At 38.1% G+C, this 21,708-nt stretch overlaps 1 pseudogene; it reads left to right on the forward strand.

Moving 5' to 3' along the window:
• Positions 1-3,653: 3,653 nt before the first annotated feature.
• The window catches only part of LOC127652107 (atrial natriuretic peptide receptor 2-like), a 48,229-nt pseudogene continuing 30,174 nt past the window's right edge, over positions 3,654-21,708 (forward strand).

Below are 21,708 nucleotides of genomic sequence, written 5' to 3' on the forward strand. Positions count from 1 at the left end.
GAGTGCTGATGTTGTTAGACCATCACTGCTCATGGAACGTCTCTCATCAAATCAGATATGAGGACAGGAAATAGCTGTTATATATATATAGCATATTATTTTGTAGGTTGTAATCCTTTAAATGTCCCTTCTTCATAAGCCATTGTTTAATGAGGCTAAATATTAGAGGCATATAATGTTTACAAGTACTACTCAACAGGGCCTTGATGCATATAAACCGAAAGATAAGTAATCAGTCAAAGCATTAACGTTGGTTTCCAGACCTCTTGGACAAGAATTCTCATAGACATCTGTAGACCAATCTTTATTCACATGCTTAGATAAACAAATGTCAGATGAGTACCAGAGATTGAGATACAGAGTACTATTATTGTGAGACCCTTGATTTACAGTCACTCTGGGGAGATCTGTTGTGGATGGCTGGTTTCAGAGCAAAAGCATATGGTCAAAATTTGTAACTGTATATTTTCCCCACCCTGGTACAGGTAGTTTCTGTTGCAAGATTTAATTCTTCATTTGTTTGAAGCTTTTGAATTGTCTCCGAATTGAAGCTGGGTTCACTCTTTTGAAATGAGTGGTAAGTTCATTTAATATCTTTTCAAGTTAATTTTGTGTTCATAGTACAAAAGATTTTAACTTTGTACATGAAGTGTTGTTGCCACAATTACACAGTATGCAAACTCATACATAGACTGTATCTATAGGGTTCACTTTCTTTCAGAGAAATTGTTTACAGACTTTGGAATACATATTTTTATTACAGCTAATATATCTCTGTGTATTTGTCTTTAAAAGCAGACATAATTGTTAAAAATATTTTAAACCTCATAAGCCAATAAGGTTATATATACAGGGTTGGGAGGGTTACATTTTGCAAGATTACTCAAGGTCAGCAACATATTCTAAACACTTTGGATTACTTCGTCAGCACTGGTAGATGTTTTCACTTGTTTTGACTATAAAAACTCTGCCGGTGCAGTTAGACAAAATACACATGTTAAAAATACATTCTCTGAAAAACCTAAATATCTTATGCAGTGTTGTTTCTAAAACAAGATTAATTAATTAATCAAATTGATCCTGTTTTAAGGATTTTTTTTTTTGATATTTTTACAGGAAAACAATGCAAAAATTATTATCAAGAATGCAATTTTTGCCCTAATATCAAAGATCTTACTAGAAAAAAGAAATTATGATCCAACGTGAATTTTGATTAAAAAAAATATGATCGTGACTGGTAACGTGCATGTAAAATGGCATTTTAGCTTAGCGTAAAGCTGACAATTTACACAAGGTTTATTTCTATTTCTTCTGCTCCAAACTTACTTCAGACTGCTTCTCTGTCTGCTTATATGAATGTAACACATCATAAGAAAGTGTTTCACCACTGTTCAAATGCACTTTGGATTGCATCATTTATGTGTATAAATGTTTTCCATCTGAAAGGTCTAAATATTAAATGAAACAAATGACAATAAAATGCAAAGTAATCTCTTCAGTAATCAAAATACATTTTGAATGTAACTGTATTCTAAATACCAATTATTTAAATTGTAACTGTGTGGAATACAGTTACATATATTTTGTTTTAAATACGTATTCCCGTTTCTCGCTACTCCCCAAACCTGTCAAAAGTTTGGGGTCACTTGACTGAAATGTTTCTCATGATCTTAAAAATCTTTTGATGTGAAGGTGTATGCTTAAATGTTTGTTATTTGTTTTGTAGAGAAAAATATAATTGTGCCAACATATTCATTTATTTAATTACAAAACTATAATTTTTATTTAAAAAAAAAAACGTTTTTGGATGTCTTGGACTTAATAATAAAGCAAAGCAGCCAATAAGTGCCCAGCATATAGATGGGAACTCCTACAATACTCTTTGAATCCATGTCTACATCTTAATTATCGCTTGTATTACTACTACTAAAGCTAGGAAATTGCTTTAAACAGCTTTAATCGAACAACATCAGCATTAAGGCTCATCACAACTGAGAGACACAACAGACTGATTAATTACACAATAGGTGCTGTTTAAAATGGTGGAGGACATTACGGTTTCTATAGTGATCGACTCATGCGCCCCGACTACCGCAAAATAGGGAGAAATACCCCTGCTTGGATGCAATTTTTCCACTACGAAAGCTGATCTTCAGAAAGCTGACTGCATCTCTGCTTGGGAGTGGCAACAGGTGATGCACATGCTCCATCTCTCTCTCTCTCTCTCTCTCTCTCTCTCTCTCTCTCTCTCTCAACACCAGTGGCGGCTGCTGGTCTTTCAAAGAGGGGAAGCTCATTTTCGGCCTACATTATAAACTTATTTACCCTATTTTTTGCACTAAATCAATCTTAGGTGTTGATCTGCCCTGCTGTTTAATTCTAATTTTTTCCTCGTAAGGAAGACTTTCAAATGGCTTCGCCAAAATCAGGTCGACAATATTAGCACCGTCTGCCATCGTGCGCAGTTTTACCCGTACGACGCTAGCCTAGCCTACTGTATGAATGAATGAATGAACGAACGAACGACGAACGAACGAACGAACGCTCTAAAAAAAAATATATATTAAACTTGGTAAAACAGAAACAAGAAATGTGGTGTATAATTGTGTGAAATGTATTATGCAAATTGACTAGCAATTTCGCCAGACAAATATAAAGAAATAGGTTGCAGCAGTTTGTCTTTCGACTACACTTGAGAAATCCGCGATGGGACTGAGCGCGAAATAGCTTCAGTGACTTCTTATAGTACAGATTCGCTGTCAATCAAAAGGAGATGCAGTCTTTCGACAGATCCTCCAATCATCACGCGGAAGCCCGGAGTCGGGCCAGCCCACTCCTCATTCACCCCCAGAGACGCTGAGCGTCCGTGGGCGGGACATAATCGCAGCATTTATCCAATGACCGTCTATTTTCGAGCACTGAAAAAAACTGTTCAGAGCAGCCCCATTGAAGTCAATGGACGCCTCGGCTTCAACAGGGAAATGCACTGACGCTATAGGAATGTATGAGAAGTAAATCGAGTCAGCCGACCTGCTATATGTAATGTAGCTGATTCTGAACGAACTCGTCTTCGAGATGAACGTGTTCTAACGCATTTTTAGTCAATAAATTGTTTACACAATAGTACATATTTGACCATTATTTTTTTGACATTATAGGGGAAGCTGAGCTTCCCTTGCAGTCTTAAAGAAATCCCCACTGCTCAACACACACACACACACACACACACACACACATATCCATTCATCCTTGTTTATCCAATAACTTGTTCGAAACAGCACAAGCCGTGATACATTTTTGAACTACTAACAAAGCTTGGACGCATCATTTAGTTTGAACCAGCAACGGCAGATTCTGATCCGTCGCGTAATAAAGTAGTTCCATGCACAAATGTGTTTTTATGACCACACTAAATATTTCAAAATTTTTCAAAATGTACTTGTTCATTGAACTATTGTATATAAGAAATATCACACTTGCAATCATGCTATATGACCCTAAATCAGCACTGCTGTGATTACCTATGGCACATTATTGCTTAAAAAAATTACAAAATAAAGTGTGTGTGTGTGTGTGTGTGTGTGTGTGTGTGTGTGTGTGTGTGTGCGTGCGGCGGCTCACATGCATCATTTTTTTTTTAAGTTGTGACGAGTATGACCATTTCACTGAGAATCAACTCATTATTTTTGATCAGCAAGTGATGTGCATTTAGTTCTGCAAAATACATTCATATTGTATGCATTGTATATTGTGTTTGATTTACAAATGCTTCAAAAACCTTCACATTACTAATATGTGATAGAGTAAACAGCTCCTCTGGAGAGCCCCAGTTCTCTTGTGGCTGGCAACAGTGCCTCTCTGTCTGGGCACCCTTTTTTCACCCTGCTAATCTCCTTGCCCAACACCTCCATTCCTTTCAGTGTTGGCCAGATTGGGGCTGGAGCTCTCATTGCTATCAGTGTCATAAACAGCAGTCCGGACCTCCTGCCAGGTGAGTGAGATGTTTGTACCCACTAAACAATGAAGATGACCATAAACAATATTTACATTGTCTCCCAAAAGAATTTGGACACTTAAGGCAGACTTATCTTAAATCCACGTAGTTTAATGTGACTTAAGTGTCCAAACACTTTTTGTGGCCACTGTATGAAGCTCTGTACATTTAATCAGATATGAACAAAATATCAGTAAATCTATTGTTGAATGATTTGGGTCAGGTCATCAACTAGACTACCATTATGTAGAGGATGAATGCAATGATCTTCGTGGAACAGGGAAGATTGTGGTGCTTTATCACATACACAAATTCAGTGCTTTCATCAGGCCATCTTGCTCAAATGTACATGCATTCAAAAGCATCATTTTGCAGACAATTGATGTTGAGAATACATAATAAATAAATCAGGCTAGCTAAAACGTGTCAGAAATAGCAAATAATAATTAATTATACGTATCATTATTTAGACAATGGACTGTCACATACAGTTATCTATCTGTCTTGTACAAGAGCACAGTTACAATTAAAGCTTAAAATTGACTTTTAACGCAATCAAGGACAATCAAATGGTTGTTACAAAAGTAGTTATCATCTCATTTGTCACACTATATCATTATCACATAACAAAGGACAATCAAATGTTCATTTAGGAGGAAATGGAATAATATAAAGCATGTCATCTCTTGCTAATTCTTATTAAGGTTTGTGCAGTGACTGCTAAACTAGCATCTTATTGGAACATCTCTGTCATCAGCCCCATATGTGCAGAGCAACAGTTTCTAGATAAGACAGTCAGTTGAAATATGTAAACATTAATATGAATCTGAAGTGCTTATAATTTGTATTTTTATTTATTTTTTAATAAATCTCTCTCTCTTGGAACTCTTTGTTTCTACCTAACACTAACAAGAGTGTTTGGACCTTTCACTAAACTAAGAGATTTCTTTGTGGAGATTTGTAAGCAGTTTGGTTGGCAGCGCATTGGCATTATACATGATAGCAAACCAGCCTGGAATATTCCATCTGAGGGGATCAGGTGTGTACCATGAAACTCAGAGCTGTACAAAGTAGTCACTTTACAAGTGAGCAGATTACTATTGTAATTGTGCAAATTTCTTTGGAGCTATGCTTTTAAAGGAATCCACACAGTTTTTGATATGATGTACATAACTCCATCTATTTTACAAATTTGTGAATTCAACCATTTTGTTCACCCACAACTTTGGGGCAAGATTACAGTGTTTCAGAGTGGTGGGTATTTTGATTAATCAAAGTGAGTCGAGCCTTTTGAATCTGTTCACCAAAAGATTAGTTCAATCACCTTTTACATCAATAGGTGGAGACAAATAAGAGTAAACATTTACATTTATGCATTTGGCAGACGCTTTTATCCAAAGCGACTTACTTTGCCCTTATTACAGGGACAATTCTACCGGAGCAACATGGAGTTAAGTGCCTTACTTAAGGACACAATGGTGGTGGCTGTGGGGATCAAACCTGCAACCTTCTGATTAACAGTTATGTGCTTTAGCCCACTATGCCACCAACACTATGCCACCACCACATTAAAGATGATGGAAGTAATGGCATGCAGAAATCGTCATCAGATACCACCTTGAAATAGGTGGCATTAAATATCACACCTGTCTCTGTAACAGCCCTTGGCTCGGTAAACAATGGGGATAAAATGTGTGCCGGTCGAGGTCAGATCCTTTGTTCCTGCCTGTCAATCATTGTGCACATGGGTTGCACATAAATGCTTGAATAAGTGCTGGTATAGTATCCTGCTCCCATGAAACACTCAGGCGAACCGTTTAGGGGGACACTTCCCCTTCCATCTGCTTCAATACAACAGTCTGCAAGTGTGTCTGTGTGTGCACACATGACTTTAGAGTGCAGGGTTTTGGAAAAAGGGTGTGTGGCAAATTCAAGGGCTTACAGGTGAAAATTCAAGGATGGCAAAAAATGCTTACAGCAGAGGTGGTATGCGAGTCACTGAAATTGATTCAACTTGTTCTTTAAATACAACGATTCATACACAATGGAAACATTGAAATTGAACCAGAATGATTTGTTCAAAAACAACAATTTGTTCATGAACGAAACACTACTGCAGTTTTAGGCAATTATACACTCACGTGAAGCAAAAATTACATATGACAAACAGTTCACAATATATGGATTGATGTATCATAATAAAGCTGAAGTGTGTAATTTCTGTGCCACTAGCACCACCGAACAGAACAGCAAGAGAAAAGATTATTTTTAAACAGCTTTCTGAATATGCCCCTTGTCCACAGTTGGTTGAACAGGTAGGCCTGCCCCAAACTCGTGGTTGAGTCAATGTTGTCAAACAAACAGATGAAATTTTATATCACAGACACAGTCATGGGTTAAAGTGGGGTGGAATGGTCCGGAACAACAAAAATATTGGCAGTTTGTTCATCACCTCATTCCATTTCCTGCAGGCAGGCTCCAGTTCAGTTTTTGGTGCATTCCGTCTCCATTTAACAAGTGTGCTTGCTTGAAAACATCTTAAGTTCTTAAAAGTTAATTACATAAGCATTGTACTTCTGTCTAATTTGTGTCAGAACCTGATTCGCTATATTTGCCTAGAGCAGCACTGATTCAATGGGGTTGCTCCGTTGACCACTTCTGTTCCAGTTAGATGAATAAATATGCAACCAGTGATCCAAGTGGGAAGAAGCAAACCAAGTCAATATGTCAAAAAACATAAGCGGTGGAGAATTGAGAAGGTTGAGGATGATTTACAACAAGCTGTGTCAGTTAATCAACCACGGATTGGCATGGTGTCATTTAAAAAAAAGGTACAATGGTAAGCAAAGATCTATTTATATATTATTTAACCTCTTGAGACCTAAGCGTGACTGTGGTGTGCATTTTCCATTTCCCTTTCTGATTTGTAACTAGTAGCACCTAATAAACATGCAAAAAAATTAATAAAAAATAATTATTTTGACATGGGGACTTAGATAAGAAAATGTCCTTAGATGGGGAAATTATAAATAATACCATGCTATAGAAAGTCAAATTTTTCTAGTAGTGTTGTTTATTCATGTTTTTAAGAAATTACAGACATTACAGCTGATGTTCTGTAAAGCTGATTTGGAACCATGCATATTGGGAAAAGCACAAATTAAAAAAATATATAATATAACTAAATATAAAAAATATTTGACTTGATTTGACATTTATGTACAATTATTTTTATTTTTTTCTCATTTGGCAATACAATCTCAACGTTCTCTCTTTGCATTGTCAAACAAACTAGTGATCACCAGTGCATTTTACTAATCACAAATTAGCATAAATATTTCAGATTCAATGTAATGACCAGCATCATCCAATCATTGCTAACCATGTTAAAATAAAATTATTAATTATAAATTCTGAATGTATGTACTGATTTACATTGTCCCTTGTCTGCCAAACTTGTTGAGTGATCCAAATTTAACTGGTCCTGCTCGACCCAGGTCAGGCTCGCACAAGGTTAAATGGTATGTCAAGGGCGTTAGCATACATTTCTTTTTCAATGGATTCTGTCCTAAAAAGCTTGAAAACCTCTGGTCGAGATTGGAATGGCAAACAACCATACTACTCGTAATATTTTTGCATTAGGTTTACTTATCAAGGTCTTTAAGGTCATCAATGCACCGCTGTCAAATATACACAATCAAACCACCTTTTCTTCCAAGGTACCAAGCAGAGCACAATAACATTGCAGTGGCCAATATACACTCACCTAAAGGATTATTAGGAACACCATACTAATACTGTGTTTGACCCCCTTTCGCCTTCAGAACTGCCTTAATTCTACGTGGCATTGATTCAACAAGGTGCTGAAAGCATTCTTTAGAAATGTTGTTCCATATTGATAGGATAACATCTTGCAGTTGATAGAGATTTGTGGGATGCACATCCAGGGCACGAAGCTCCCGTTCCACCACATCCCAAAGATGCTCTATTGGGTTGAGATCTGGTGACTGTGGGGGCCATTTTAGTACATTGTCATGTTCAAGAAACCAATTTGAAATGATTCGAGCTTTGTGACATGGTGCATTATCCTGCTGGAAGTAGCCATCAGAGGATGGGTACATGGTGGCCATAAAGGGATGGACATGGTCAGAAACAATGCTCAGGTAGGCCGTGGCATTTAAACGATGCCCAATTGGCACTAAGGGACCTAAAGTGTGCCAAGAAAACATCCCCCACACCATTGCACCACCACCACCAGCCTGCACAGTGGTAACAAGGCATGATGGATCCATGTTCTCATTCTGTTTACGCCAAATTCTGACTATACCATCTGAATGTCTCAACAGAAATCGAGACTCATCAGACCAGGCAACATTTTTCCAGTCTTCAACTGTCCAAATTTGGTGAGCTCTTGCAAATTGTAGCCTCTTTTTCCTATTTGTAGTGGAGATGAGTGGTACCCGGTGGGGTCTTCTGCTGTTGTAGCCCATCCGCCTCAAGGTTGTGCGTGTTGTGGCTTCACAAATGCTTTGCTGCATACCTCGGTTGTAACGAGTGGTTATTTCAGGCAAAGTTGCTCTTCTATCAGCTTGAATCAGTCGGCCCATTCTCCTCTGACCTCTAGCATCAACAAGGCATTTTCAGCCCACAGGACTGCCGCATACTGGATGTTTTTCCTTTTCACACCATTCTTTGTAAACCCTAGAAATGGTTGTGCGTGAAAATCCCAGTAACTGAGCAGATTGTGAAATACTCAGACCAGCCCGTCTGGCACCAACAACCATGCCACGCTCAAAATGGCTTAAATCACCTTTCTTTCCCATTCTGACATTCAGTTTGGAGTTCAGGAGATTGTCTTGACCAGGACCAAACCCCTAAATGCATTGAAGCAACTGCCATGTGATTGGTTGATTAGATAATTGCATTAATGAGAAATTGAACAGGTGTTCCTAATAATCCTTTAGGTGAGTGTATAGAGATCCATAGTTCTCTCTCCCAAGGGTCTTTGCAGACGACAAGGTCCTGGGTCTTAACGGTGATAGCTCAAGTTTCACATAGTAAGGTCAACTGTTCTTGCACTTTGTTGTATCAGGTTGTTGCCAGAGTGGTTCTGAAAAATATGATTTTGTTCTTATTATCCCTGCACGGATGCAAACAATGAAATACATTAGCCTTTCTCTGTACTTTTCCCTGTATGGTAATTGTGATATCAGCACACTGCGAGGTGGTCCGCAGCTTGCTAACTGAAGCTCACAAGAAAGGCCTGACCAATGGAGATTTTGTTTTCTTCTATTTTGAGCTGTACAGGCTAGGAGTTGTTTGGTAATTTTGACTGGAAACAAGGTGTGTTACGTAACCAAAGGCGACATCATTGCTAACCTCTATGAATTAGATATGACAGAATCTCAAAGTATGTAATTCATAATGCGTGATTTTCCAATTTTCAGGTTATGAATTTGACTCAGTGGCAAGGCAAGCCTATCAGGTGTTGTTTTCCCTGTCTCTGTATTAACCCAGTGATCAATTATACCGGCCGTTCTCAGAGAGTGACATCAGAAGATCAAAAAAAGATGTTGACTATACGTATGCCCCTAATGAATAGGTTGGTTTGTTGCAACCTGGTCTCGTTACATTTATGTGAGCACTGCAAAAAATTTTCAAAGCTGAAAATACGTTCTTCATTACACATTTGGCTGCACTTTTCAAGTGAAATGTCCAGCGGGGTGTTCCAAAGCTGAGCAAAATGAGGTTGTAATCAGACAAGGTTTTTAAGGTGAATTTAAGATGTAGGTTTTAATAGGCAAACATACCACCCAAACCTAAAACTGTACCCTAAACCTAACCAAAAGTGTCCAAAAAGGTAAAAGTGAGTTTAAAAAACAGACATCCTTACCCTAACCAACACCTAACCCTAACCGATTTAAAATGCATATTTGAAAAAAAAAGAAAACACACATTAACTATCAACCATATCATTTTGTGTTGCTTCTAATCCACTTTGACTTTCATGCATCTTTGGCTAAACTTGAACCGTTGTAGTCGAGTTACCAAGCAAACTGAAGACATTAGTGTGTATATGTAGGTGGGTCTGTAATACAAGTTTTAAAATGTTTCATTTTTCAAATCATGCACTAAAGTAAAATTTTTTTTGATATCATAATATAGTGGTGGGTGAGTAACAGAGTGAAAAATACGTTTTTACTCATGATTTGTGTGACAATGATTAAACCACAGAGTTGTTGTAGCACCTCTAGTGTTAATTTCACCAGGAAACTGCAGAGAAATGTAGAAAGTAGCACTTACAAGTCAGTTTGCTAAAATTTACATAGAGTAACATTCATTCTTTTTTTTTATTCTCCCCTTTTCTCCCCAATTTGGAATGCCGAATTACCAATGTGCTCTAAGTCATCGTAATTGCATAGTCATTCACCTCAATCCAGGTGAAGGAGGATGAATCTCAGTTGGCTCCGCGTCTGAGACCATCAATCCGCACATCTTATCACGTGGCTTGTTGAGCACATTACCAGGGAGATGTAGCGTGTGTGGAGGCTTCATGCTATTCTCAAAGGCATCCATGCACAACTAACCACACACCCCACCGAGAGCGAGAACCACGTTATAGCTACCACAAGTAGGCTACCCTATGTTACTCAACCCTCCCTAGCAACTGGGGCCAATTTGATTGCTTAGGATATCTGGCTGGAGTCACTCAGCATACCCTGCATGCTAACTCATGATTCCAGGTGTGGTAGTCAGCATCTTTACTCGCGGAGCTACCCAGGCCCCAGTCCAGGTTGGTTTGTTGGGTCTAAACTGATTACAAAGGAATTAGTAAAACATTAGTGTAATAATGGATTGTCACTGTGAAGAATTATAAAATGTGTTTATGAGATTGCTTTGCTTAACCAGGTGTCAATGCTAGCGGCCATGACAGTGTCTGGCTCTATGCCCAGGCATTAAACGAATGCTTGGCAAAAAATGGAACCCATATTATGAGATGAATGTGGAACAGGACCATAACAGGTTGGCAGAGCGTAAGCTGATATCTTTCTCTGTGCTTTGTGGTCTGTGCTTTAATCTTACATGCAATTCCTAGCATTACCAGTTGTGAATAAAATAGTCAGAAATACATTATAATTCATGCTTGATTGTGACTTTTTGATCTGCAGGTATCCAAGGAGATGTAACTAAATGCAAATGGAGATCGTGAGTCAGCATACATGATGAGATGCATCCAGGTTAGCGATAAACAATTTCAGGTGAGGTACTAACATATACTCAAGAGTAGGCCTACTACCTACAAAGATTGAAAGTGCAGCCAATGCAAGCTGTCACGGCTCTGTTCTACATTACCTTTATCAAGTGAGTCAAGGGTTCTCCACACAGGTCATTGCAAACTACTTTGGGGCTGACAAGGTCTATAGGCAGTAAAAATGGGTTAAAATCAGCTGGCCTGGAGGATGGACAAATCCTCCGAAAGACTCTCCAGATTGTGGCTATAGTGGAGAACTCTGCATTAAACTAGGTATTTGAGCTTTCATGGCCACAAAAAATTTTTTTTTGGTTTTATATGTGGCAATTACCACCAGTATAAGATATAATGCTTCCAGTTTGTAACTTTGTTTATGCAACTTTCTCTGGGGTCAGTCAAAAACCATAATTCAATAAATTTGTTTCCAGCAGGGGGCACTAAAATCCCATCTTTGGTACTCACAGCACTGTTGCGTTCATATCCCACAACCCACCCTTCATTTCTCTCTTTCCCCTTCACTCTTTTCCCCTTGTACTATTATCTTTCTCATGGGTGTGTGTGCCTCTCTATTTGTATTTGTGTGAATTTCATCTTTTGGCATTGCCCCATACCCAACCTTTTATTAAAAAAGTGAAGAAAGAAAAGACAATCTTGAATAATGTACAAAAGCCTGCAAGACCAGTATCTCCATCTCAACAAAAATATCGATTTCTCAGCATTTCACAGTCTGAATCTCCCTAAGGCAACATTTAGAAGTAATAAAGTCAGGATAGAGCTATGCAACCAGGTATAATCTTTTTATCAGAATGCTGAACAGGTGACCTGTATGTTTCATATTGCATTCCAGGATTACCCCTGGTGACTTCTAGTTTGCTTGATCATACTTCTATAAATGGACGAAGTTGGATATTGACACCAAGAGAATGCTAATCGCACCTCAAACCAGCAGTTGAGAAATGTGTGTGTTTTTCACAAAAAAGATCTCGGGAAAAGATCTCGGGAAAGGGAAAGATCTCGATTGCTGTGGGGATTATTGCTGGCTTGGTGGCCACGGGGACTCTTGAAATTGGTGTTTTATACAGGTAATAAACAAAGTGTGTGCTATCTGACCTCATGGTTTTTGACTGCTGTTAATCATTCCTGCAACTTTCTGTCGATTTTATAGTTTAAAAGTTCTAAAATGTAATCAAGTCAAAATGCTAGAGCTCAGGTGCAAAAAATCCAGCCATCACTTAGATAACTTTATCAGTATCTGTCAAATTTCTTAAATGTTATATGAGCTGCAGATTATGTGAGTTTCTATTACCAAGAAGTACAAGCATCCAAGCATCCAAGATGCTGTGGACAATGAATGCTGATGTCGTAATGATGGAGCATCTCTTCTCGGCCATGCCAACAAAGGTTTGGGGAGGATTTTGTGAATCATATATTGATAAAAGCAGGGGTGAAAATTTCAACAAAATGTTGGGGGGGACAATAAACATAACAATTCTCAAGAGCAATTTTTGAAGGGGACACCAAGGTTTTTTTTGTTGTTGCCCCGTTTGCATTTGTATTATTTTATTTCGTAAACAATTATTTTAAGAATATATCATAATATTATTTACAATACACATATTTTAATGATATTTTAGGGGGGGACAACCCTCAGATGGTCCTGACATCCACCCCGCAATTTCCGCCTATGGATAAAAGGCACCCTTTTTTGTCATAATAGTAGTAGTACATAAAGCAACTACGTAATGATGTTGTTTATGATCGGGACAGTGTTATAACGTACAACATGTGCAGCACTGACACTGTGATATACCCCTTTTGCACTGATCTAAAATTAGTCTTGTAGATCTTCTGATCATCACCCAACATTGATTTAATCATCACTTAACATCAATCCTGCCTGGTTTCAAATGACTGTAATTGTGTTTTAATTAAGACTTGTTTCAATCAAATTAAGGGTACAGCTTCACTAATAATATAGCGCAGGAAATAAATCTACAACATTAATATTACTTAACCCTCATTGCCCTCATTTTCCCCATCTTGGTTCAGTCCCACAGATCAAAATCTATTCAGGCTTCTTTGGAGTCAATCATCTGCAGCATGCAGGACAAGCCATCAGCACAGAGAACTGCACTTTACAAAGTGAAGTCTTTGAGGCTCTTATAATCTTAATTTACTAACAATGTGTCTTTTTTAAAGTATACATTTATATATATCCCATGCACTGTGACAATGCAAAATGGATTGTTCAAAAAGTATATATTTTTTCTCTCTCCAAGATCAAGCGGACAGTCTGTTCTGTTTGCTTTCTGAACATACAGACTGCTCACCTGAGGTGTGAGCTTGTGGCTGAGTTCAAACAGGTGAAATCTGTTTGACACTGACAAATGCATTTAAGCAATTATACAGCATGCATTCAGTGCCAAAAATCTGAGACCTTATATCTTCTAAATCTTTAAGATTTTAACAACCTGATCTCACAGAAATACGTGAAATGAACACGAGCACTTAACCTCGATTTACGTGATGGTGTCACGTAAGTGTGTAAAATTACGTGTCGGTATCACGAAAACAACACCCATATAAAGTCAATGGGGCTCATTTGTCGTGGTGGACACACGGATTCCCTGGTTCAATAACGTCACACATTTGGCGGCGGTAAATGTTGATTTCTAGTTTACGAAACGTCCTCCTTTTATCATTTATTATAGTGTATTAGTTCTGATTTTTTTCTGTCATAGCAGCGAATATTATTAATAATTATTATTTTGAATTAGAAGACTTTAAGTCGTTACCACAGCAACAAAACGTCACGTTACGCGCGCGTCCGTAAATGATGTTTAGTAGTTTACGAAACGTCCTTCTTTTATCATTTATTATAGTGAATTAGTTACGACTTTTTTCTGTCATAGTAGTGAATATTATTAATTATTATTAATTATTTTGAATCAGAAGACTTTCAGTCGTTACCACGGCAACAAAACGTCACGTTACGCGCGCCCGTAAATGATGTTTTTCACGAAACGTCCTTCTTTTATCATTTATTATAGTGAATTAGTAACGACTTTTTTCTGTCATAGCAGTGAATATTATTAATAATTATTATTTTGAATCAGAAGACTTTCAGTCGTTACCACGGCAACGAAACCTCACGTTACGCGCGCTCGTAAATGATGTTTTATAGTTTACGAAACGTCCTTGTATTATAGTGAATTAGTTATTACTTTTTTATGTCGTAGCAGCGAATATTATTAATAATTATTGTTTTGAATCAGAAGACTTTCACTCGTTATCACTACAACGGTACGTCACGTTACGCACGCATCTTACCCATGTCACTGTATGCGTTTACCGCTCATTTCACCCGCCACCTGACTACAGTAAGCATCTCAACCCAATGTGTGTTTGTTTGTTAAGAAGCACGCAAAACCTTTGCTGTTATTTCTTTAGTTGTAGCCCTATCTGTGTAGCGTTTCATCCCTGGAGATTAGGTTAAATTTGTTAGTGTTGCATTATCATTTACACGGTTATGTTACCCTGCAAAGTAGTTAGCTAGACAGCCAAATGACAGCTGTCCCTGGCACAGTTGGATTGTGGCACTGCCAGCTACCAAAATCAGTTTAAACTCATGTATTTGCCCATGTGTTGTGAAGACAACAATTAAACAAAGTGGTTAAAGTTTTATTCAAAGTGCAAAGTAAATGTCAGACGTAGAATGACCGCAATCAGGGATGAACTAGAATAAAAAAGTGGACTGGAGTCTTTCCAGAGGATTTGACTGCTCAGTGCGTCTCAATGTCAATGACCGTTCATACCTGCTGACATAATTAATGCAGAATTAAATATAGAGACGACCCTCCACTAACTTATAGATAGAATATCCTGTAACACTATGGTGCCATACTTTTGTAAGACTTTGCCATTTTAGAAGACACTGAAATCATCATGAGATAAGAGTGTAATTGTTACTGAACATAAATAAAAATAATAAATGCCTAATTAAAAATAGATTTGTGTAGGTACTTGCTCTTGTCAAGTGGATGTGGTACAAATCTGATATTTGTACAGTAAGGATTGATTTATATTGTATGTAGTTGTTGTGATTGATCAATATTTAATTAATAATTTAAATTACTCTGTCCTAACAATTAAGACATGCCCATTTACTACAAAGGCTATTGTAATAATCTTTTGCTTTTTCCTGTTTTACAGCATTATTGCAACACTTTGACTCCACCAACACAAACACACACACACACATACACACACAAATCAAAACAACGGCACTTTTAAGAGCCACTCTCTTTCTCACTTGTCTCTTTCGATCACCCGCCTGCTCTCTCTTTCTCTCTCTCTCGTCTGTTTCTCTCTCTCTCTGTCTCACTTGTCTCTTTCGATCACTCTTTCTGTTATTGTCTCTCTTTTAATCACTCTTTCAATCTTATCTCTCTCACTCCCAGTTATTTCTGTTCAGAAATGCCTGGAGGGTCACAAAAAAAGACCTGCCCAAACTGCGGGGAAAAAATATACCGCAGACTTAAAATTTGTTTATTCTGCAAACATCCACAACCCCAACACCTAAGACTCCAAATTTCAACGTCAGCAGAAGCAGTGGTTGTCATCCATGAAAAAAAATAACATAAAGTCCCACGTTCTTGATGATGCTGCCATTCTGGTATGTAGTTTTCCAATCATCTCATTTACCAAAACTGTTTGATTATTTTGACATAAGCAAATAAATTAGGCTAACTGGTATAATATATTGCCTCACATCCACACTATAAATAATATAATAAATGTTTACTTTCCCCCCCCCAAACTATTGTGTCTAGGGAGTTGAAACTAATACAAATCCTCACATTTATCTATCCAAAAATTATGTAAAAATCATTGTTTGATTGTTTGTAGATGTTTTCTAGCTTTGAAGTAATTTCTGATCAAGCTTGAGGACAAATTCAGCTTTAAACTACAGTTTTGTGTATATACCTATATATTGATCTCTTTACCTCTCTGTTCCAGCTTGAGAAGTTGTATGCCCTTGGCATGAAGCCCCTACTACTGATTGCACATCCTCCTAAGGTGGTGACAGGGAAGTGCCAAACTAAACAAATGCTGCCAATGCATGCCCACCTTAGCACATCTGCTAAGACATGCCTTGACAACATGGATACCATCTTCAAATTGATGGTTGGAGGTGAGATTGCATTTATTTAACCTTGAAATGCATACGCATGCATATATTCACTCTTCGTTGTACAATTTTTGGTGTTGTCCTGTACATTTCCAAACAGCAAAGACTAGAAATTCTGATCTGGCTGTAGCCTAGCTGCAACCTAGAGTCATTTTAAAGAGCTAGTATTGTGGAAAACATGAAGAAAAATTGCTTTGGGATGATGGCAGGGGTCACCTGTGCTTTAAAATACCTCACTTTATCTCCTTGGTAGTTTTAAGTTATTGTAACTTTTGAAATCCGCAGCTAAAGTGGGAGCGCCGTTGAGGCTGAACTTTTTAATGAGTCACACTCACTGTCAAATCAAATATACTGGAAGCTTTAGCACAAGACCACCAGCAGACTTATGTAGTCATAGTTTGCATTTCAGCCAGATGACAAGCAAAGCAGGATACTGGAAGTGTGCTAAAGCTAAAATAGTGACCTCCAGCTAAATCCAATCAATAAAAATGTCAGTACTTGGATAATGTAAATTGATGCAGCAGGGTTATTCCTGCATAGAGGCTGCATTTGTTTGACTGACCTAAACACTCACCTGGGAAGCTAGCACAAATGGTAAACAGGACTTCCTGTGGTTTCTCAGAAAAATAAAATCAAGGACTCTGACTCTGCTAGTGACATAGCAACCAGGTTACATTACTCCTCTGTGTTCTGTCTCTGTCATGCAGGCCTGTGTGTCTGAGCTACACACACACTTATAGCAGACATATATTAAAGGGTGATGGCTCCTTCCAACAGGGTTCTGTGGATGTGGGGTCATGTTTATTTGTGCTGTAGAATGTAACCGAAGTGAAACAATCAGAAGACCTTTATTTCTCTGATTCACTGCTTTGTTCTTACTAACACTGCTCACTCTCTTTAATCGCTTTGGAGCTCGCTCAATCGCTGATCTCTCTGCATGTAATAGCATATTGCATTTGATAAGAGCAGCATGGACAAAGTTTTTTTTTTTCAAATCATATAACGTTTCCTAACATCACTGGCTGAAATAACAAATAAAGCAAGTCAACCCCGATTTTTGAACAAAATTTGTGTATATATAAGAGGATTATTCAATGATTTTACAGAAGATTGAACTTTGCTTTTAATGGCAATCTCCTGACGAGTGCATGCATCACTGGCAGTAGCATCATAACGATCAGCGCTGGTCATGGCTGTGCTTCAATTAATTGGATTTAGAAATGTTAGCGGTTGTAAACCTTTTGCTGGTCGCACAAAGTTTACAATGGATAAAAATGTTCTTTGCATCTTAGACTGTGACACAATAATGGCGATACTTAACAGCTGTTGAAAGAACACATACGCAACACATTATCAATTCTTTCTGACTCTGCACCCTGCCTTTCAGAATTCTGTGGGTAAAAAAACATTCACTACATCCATCTTTTTTTACGGTCTAGGGGGATTTGGGGTTGCATTTATTTTCACTTTGGCCTAATTGCATTTTATATATTATATTTGTGTGTTCCATGTCCATTTATAGGTTGGACAAGACTCAACCCTGACCAGCTGCCTCAAGAAGAGGAGAACTTCATGCTAGATTTGGTGCCGTGTGACTTAACCCCTACCACCCATATCCAGTCACCACAACAGGAAGCACCAGCCAAACCATCACAAAACCAGGCTCCATCAATTGACACACCAGCAACCCAGACTACATCTGTCTGCACGTCACCACACCTGTCTCCTTCCTACCACACATCACCACAACCTGCTCCATCCATCTACACACCACCACACCCTGCTCCACCCATCCATGAACCAGCACACGTGACTCTTTCTAGCCACACACCACCACACCCAACTACACCCATCCAGGAACCAGCACACGTGACTCTTTCCAGCCACACACCACCACACCCAGCTCCACCCATCCAGGAACCAGCACACGTGGTCGCAGCTGTGCAGCCACCACTGCAGGGTCCACAGCAACGAAAAAGAGCACAAAAAATTAAAGATGTGTTTTAGTCTATGCACTGCATGTATTGTACAGGCATTTTACCCCTGCATAATCGTCATGAAGTTAATGTGATTTTTGTAAACCCTCTAAACATTATTGATTTATTATGGATCTGATTCAGGATTGTGATTATACTGTATGCTATAATACTAGATGCTATATTATTTTATTATTTTTTCTATAAATAATGATTGAATTGATGGTTTTCTACACATCCCTGCTTCATTGAATTAGAGAGCTGCAAAGTTAAAGTCCATGTGTAAAGAGTACCAGTGTAAAAGATATCTGCTCTGTGGAAAGCAATGTAAAATGTAACTAGTCCATTAGGAGACACAACATAAAGAAGGGATGGCAAAGAAACAAAGATTTTGAATAGAACCATGTGCAGCCTTTGATACTCCTGTGGTTATCAGATCTCAATAGGAGGAGCTAAATGTGCTGATGACAAATATTGGAGAAAATGCATAAATGTGTTCATTGTAAATTGATTCCTGCACAAGAAGTACTACACATATTGTGGACATTGGTGCAAATAATATATTCCTTACAATTACAGATTGCCCTCACAATCGCCTTGAAATGTTCCCAGTCCGTAAAATAATAAAGACAAGGAACAGAAAGGTAGGACAATAACTAACTGGATGACAGTGTTTTCTCTCAATTCAGTTAAATAATGCTACTGGAATTGTCTTTTTAAAACCTTAACCAAGTACACTTTTTACTTAAAATGCAGCTACAAATATGTGATTATATAAACAATGATTTTATCACTTTTATTATTTATCCAAAAACAAACATTACACCTAAAGACACCCACCCCCTTCACCCTAAAAATAAATAAATAAAAAAAAACTCTTGATGACATTCTAAAACTGTTGTATAACTTGTTTTGCAATTACTTAATGTAACCTTGATAAAATGCTGTTGTCTATGTCACATCATTGAGCTGAATATGTAGGCATCCTGTAAATACCTTTCGCTTGAAGTGTCAGTCATGGATCTTATTTGATGACTATGATTCAAAATAAGCAGTATATAAACTATAGTAATAATTAATAATAATTCATTACATTTATATAACACTTTTTCTGGGTCCTCAAAGCACTTTACTTGGGAGGAATCTCCTCAACCACCACCAATGTCAAATTATGTCAACAATGAATATATTTTCACTTCTTGTTAAAGTACAACATATAAATAACATACAATAATACAATGTCTTTGTCTTCCTGCCACAGGGGAGGACAGAACATCTTTATGACTGGCAGCCCTGCACAATGTGGTATGTTAAATAGCTTTTGGTTATGCATGATTAATGCATTTTATGATTGGTCTCTTGGATCTCTCTGTACTGGCAGTGTTACGAATAGGGGGTCAAGGCAGAGGCAGACGAGGAGTGAGGATCTAGGTGCAGCACTATTTAATAAATAAACAGGGAAAAACACCAGGGGCCTGTACCATGAAGGCGGTTTAGGTGGCTAGCCAGCCATGTTCCAGTTTAGTTTGCGCCAACCCTGGGTTTTAGGTACCATGAAAGTAGCTCGGCTTTAATCGGTGTTACGTTGCCATGGTATCTTACGCTGCACGGCCAACCTGCTCCGGGGCAGGTTATGTTCTGGATTCAAGATCTCAGACTGAAGTTTGACCAATCAGCTGTGAGCAAAGAAACATATTTATGACGTAACTAATTCCCAACTTCTGTTCTCTGGCAAATCCTGTGGACATCTCAGCGCAAGTTGTTAGACGAGCACTTCATAGAGAAATAGTTTTTATTGAATCCCCTTGACTTTCCTGATACTTACTTGTATGAAAGATACAGATTTTCCACAGAAGGAATGTCTTATCCCACGTAACAAATGTGACCCGTCGAAGATATGCACTTACTGTACCGCAAATGGTCTGTAATGCGTTTTTTTGCAAGTGGAACATACTTGTATGTGGTCGGTGATGCAGAGAATCTAGGGAAAAAACACAGTTTGTTAAACCATTCGCAAGGTGGCCCTCCCCCAGTTTAACGTATTTCACATTTTTTTCTGTTCGCTGCAAACAAGTGTGTTTGATAAAATGTGTGATGAAATCTTTCTTAGGATGTCATGCAAATACATTCACATTTTACACACACACACACAAATGTTTTATATATTAACATGAATAGCCTACACACATTTAAATTTTATTTAAAACATTTTAATATGATTATATACATCATTTTACATTAATTAGGCCTACCTATATAATGTATTTGTTTAATTTACGCATTAACGCAATCAGCATCTTCCTCTTGCTTTGGCAGCAGAGACGGTGTTACTGCGTGCTTGAAACACATTTATATATTCTTTGTATTTCTGAATAATAATCTCTTGCTCCTCCGCAGAATAATATATAGCTCGTGCTCTCTATCCATTTCGAACGTGATTGGTTGTTCGGCGCCGACGTCACTCTTTTATGTGCACGCACATGTGGAGTAATCATAGCTTAAGGATCAAAGCCTGAGTTGACAAAGAAAGTTGATGAGCTGCTTCATGGTACCAATAAAGCCTGATTGCATCGGTTTGGTTTTGTCAACTCTAAACCAATTCTGCAACCCAGAGTTTGTTCAACTACCATCATGGTACAGGCCCCAGGAACGAAACAAAGCATCCACAATGGGGAAAAAAGGAATACAAACAGGGCTAGGTACTTCCACAGGGGGGCAAGGCAAAGAGCATACAACATACAATGGTGACATTCATACAATGACCAACAATGACTGAACAGATACACAAGGCTTAAATACAAAGACTAGGGTGACAAGGACCAATGAACAAACAGAACTCTGAAACAGGGTAACAAGACACTTAACAAAACCAATGACAAACAATTGAAAACAGGTGAAAACAATAAACATGGCAAATGGCTGAGGGCAGGTGGATTGTGGGGATTGTAGTAAGCAGGGGAGAAACCAATCAAAACTAAAACTACAACACCCAACAGGAAACAGGAACTAAACTAGAAAGCATGAAAACAAAGGACCACAGTGAACAAGGAAGAAATACATTTCAACAAGACAGTGACATAACACAGGAACTAAACCAAACTTTAATATAACAGCACCAGTGAACAAGACTAATTAAAACACATGTACAAAACAAAAGACAACAGAGAACAAGACAAGACCAGGGGGCTGTTCCATAAAAGCCGCTTAGAAAAGCGGGGATTAAAGTCCAAAACCTGACTTGAATGAGCCGAGCTAAACATCCGCGCTTAAATTGGTTCCATAACAGTAAGTTGAG

The sequence above is a fragment of the Xyrauchen texanus genome, chromosome 11 (assembly GCF_025860055.1).
Source record: "Xyrauchen texanus isolate HMW12.3.18 chromosome 11, RBS_HiC_50CHRs, whole genome shotgun sequence".
NCBI lineage: Eukaryota > Metazoa > Chordata > Actinopteri > Cypriniformes > Catostomidae > Xyrauchen > Xyrauchen texanus.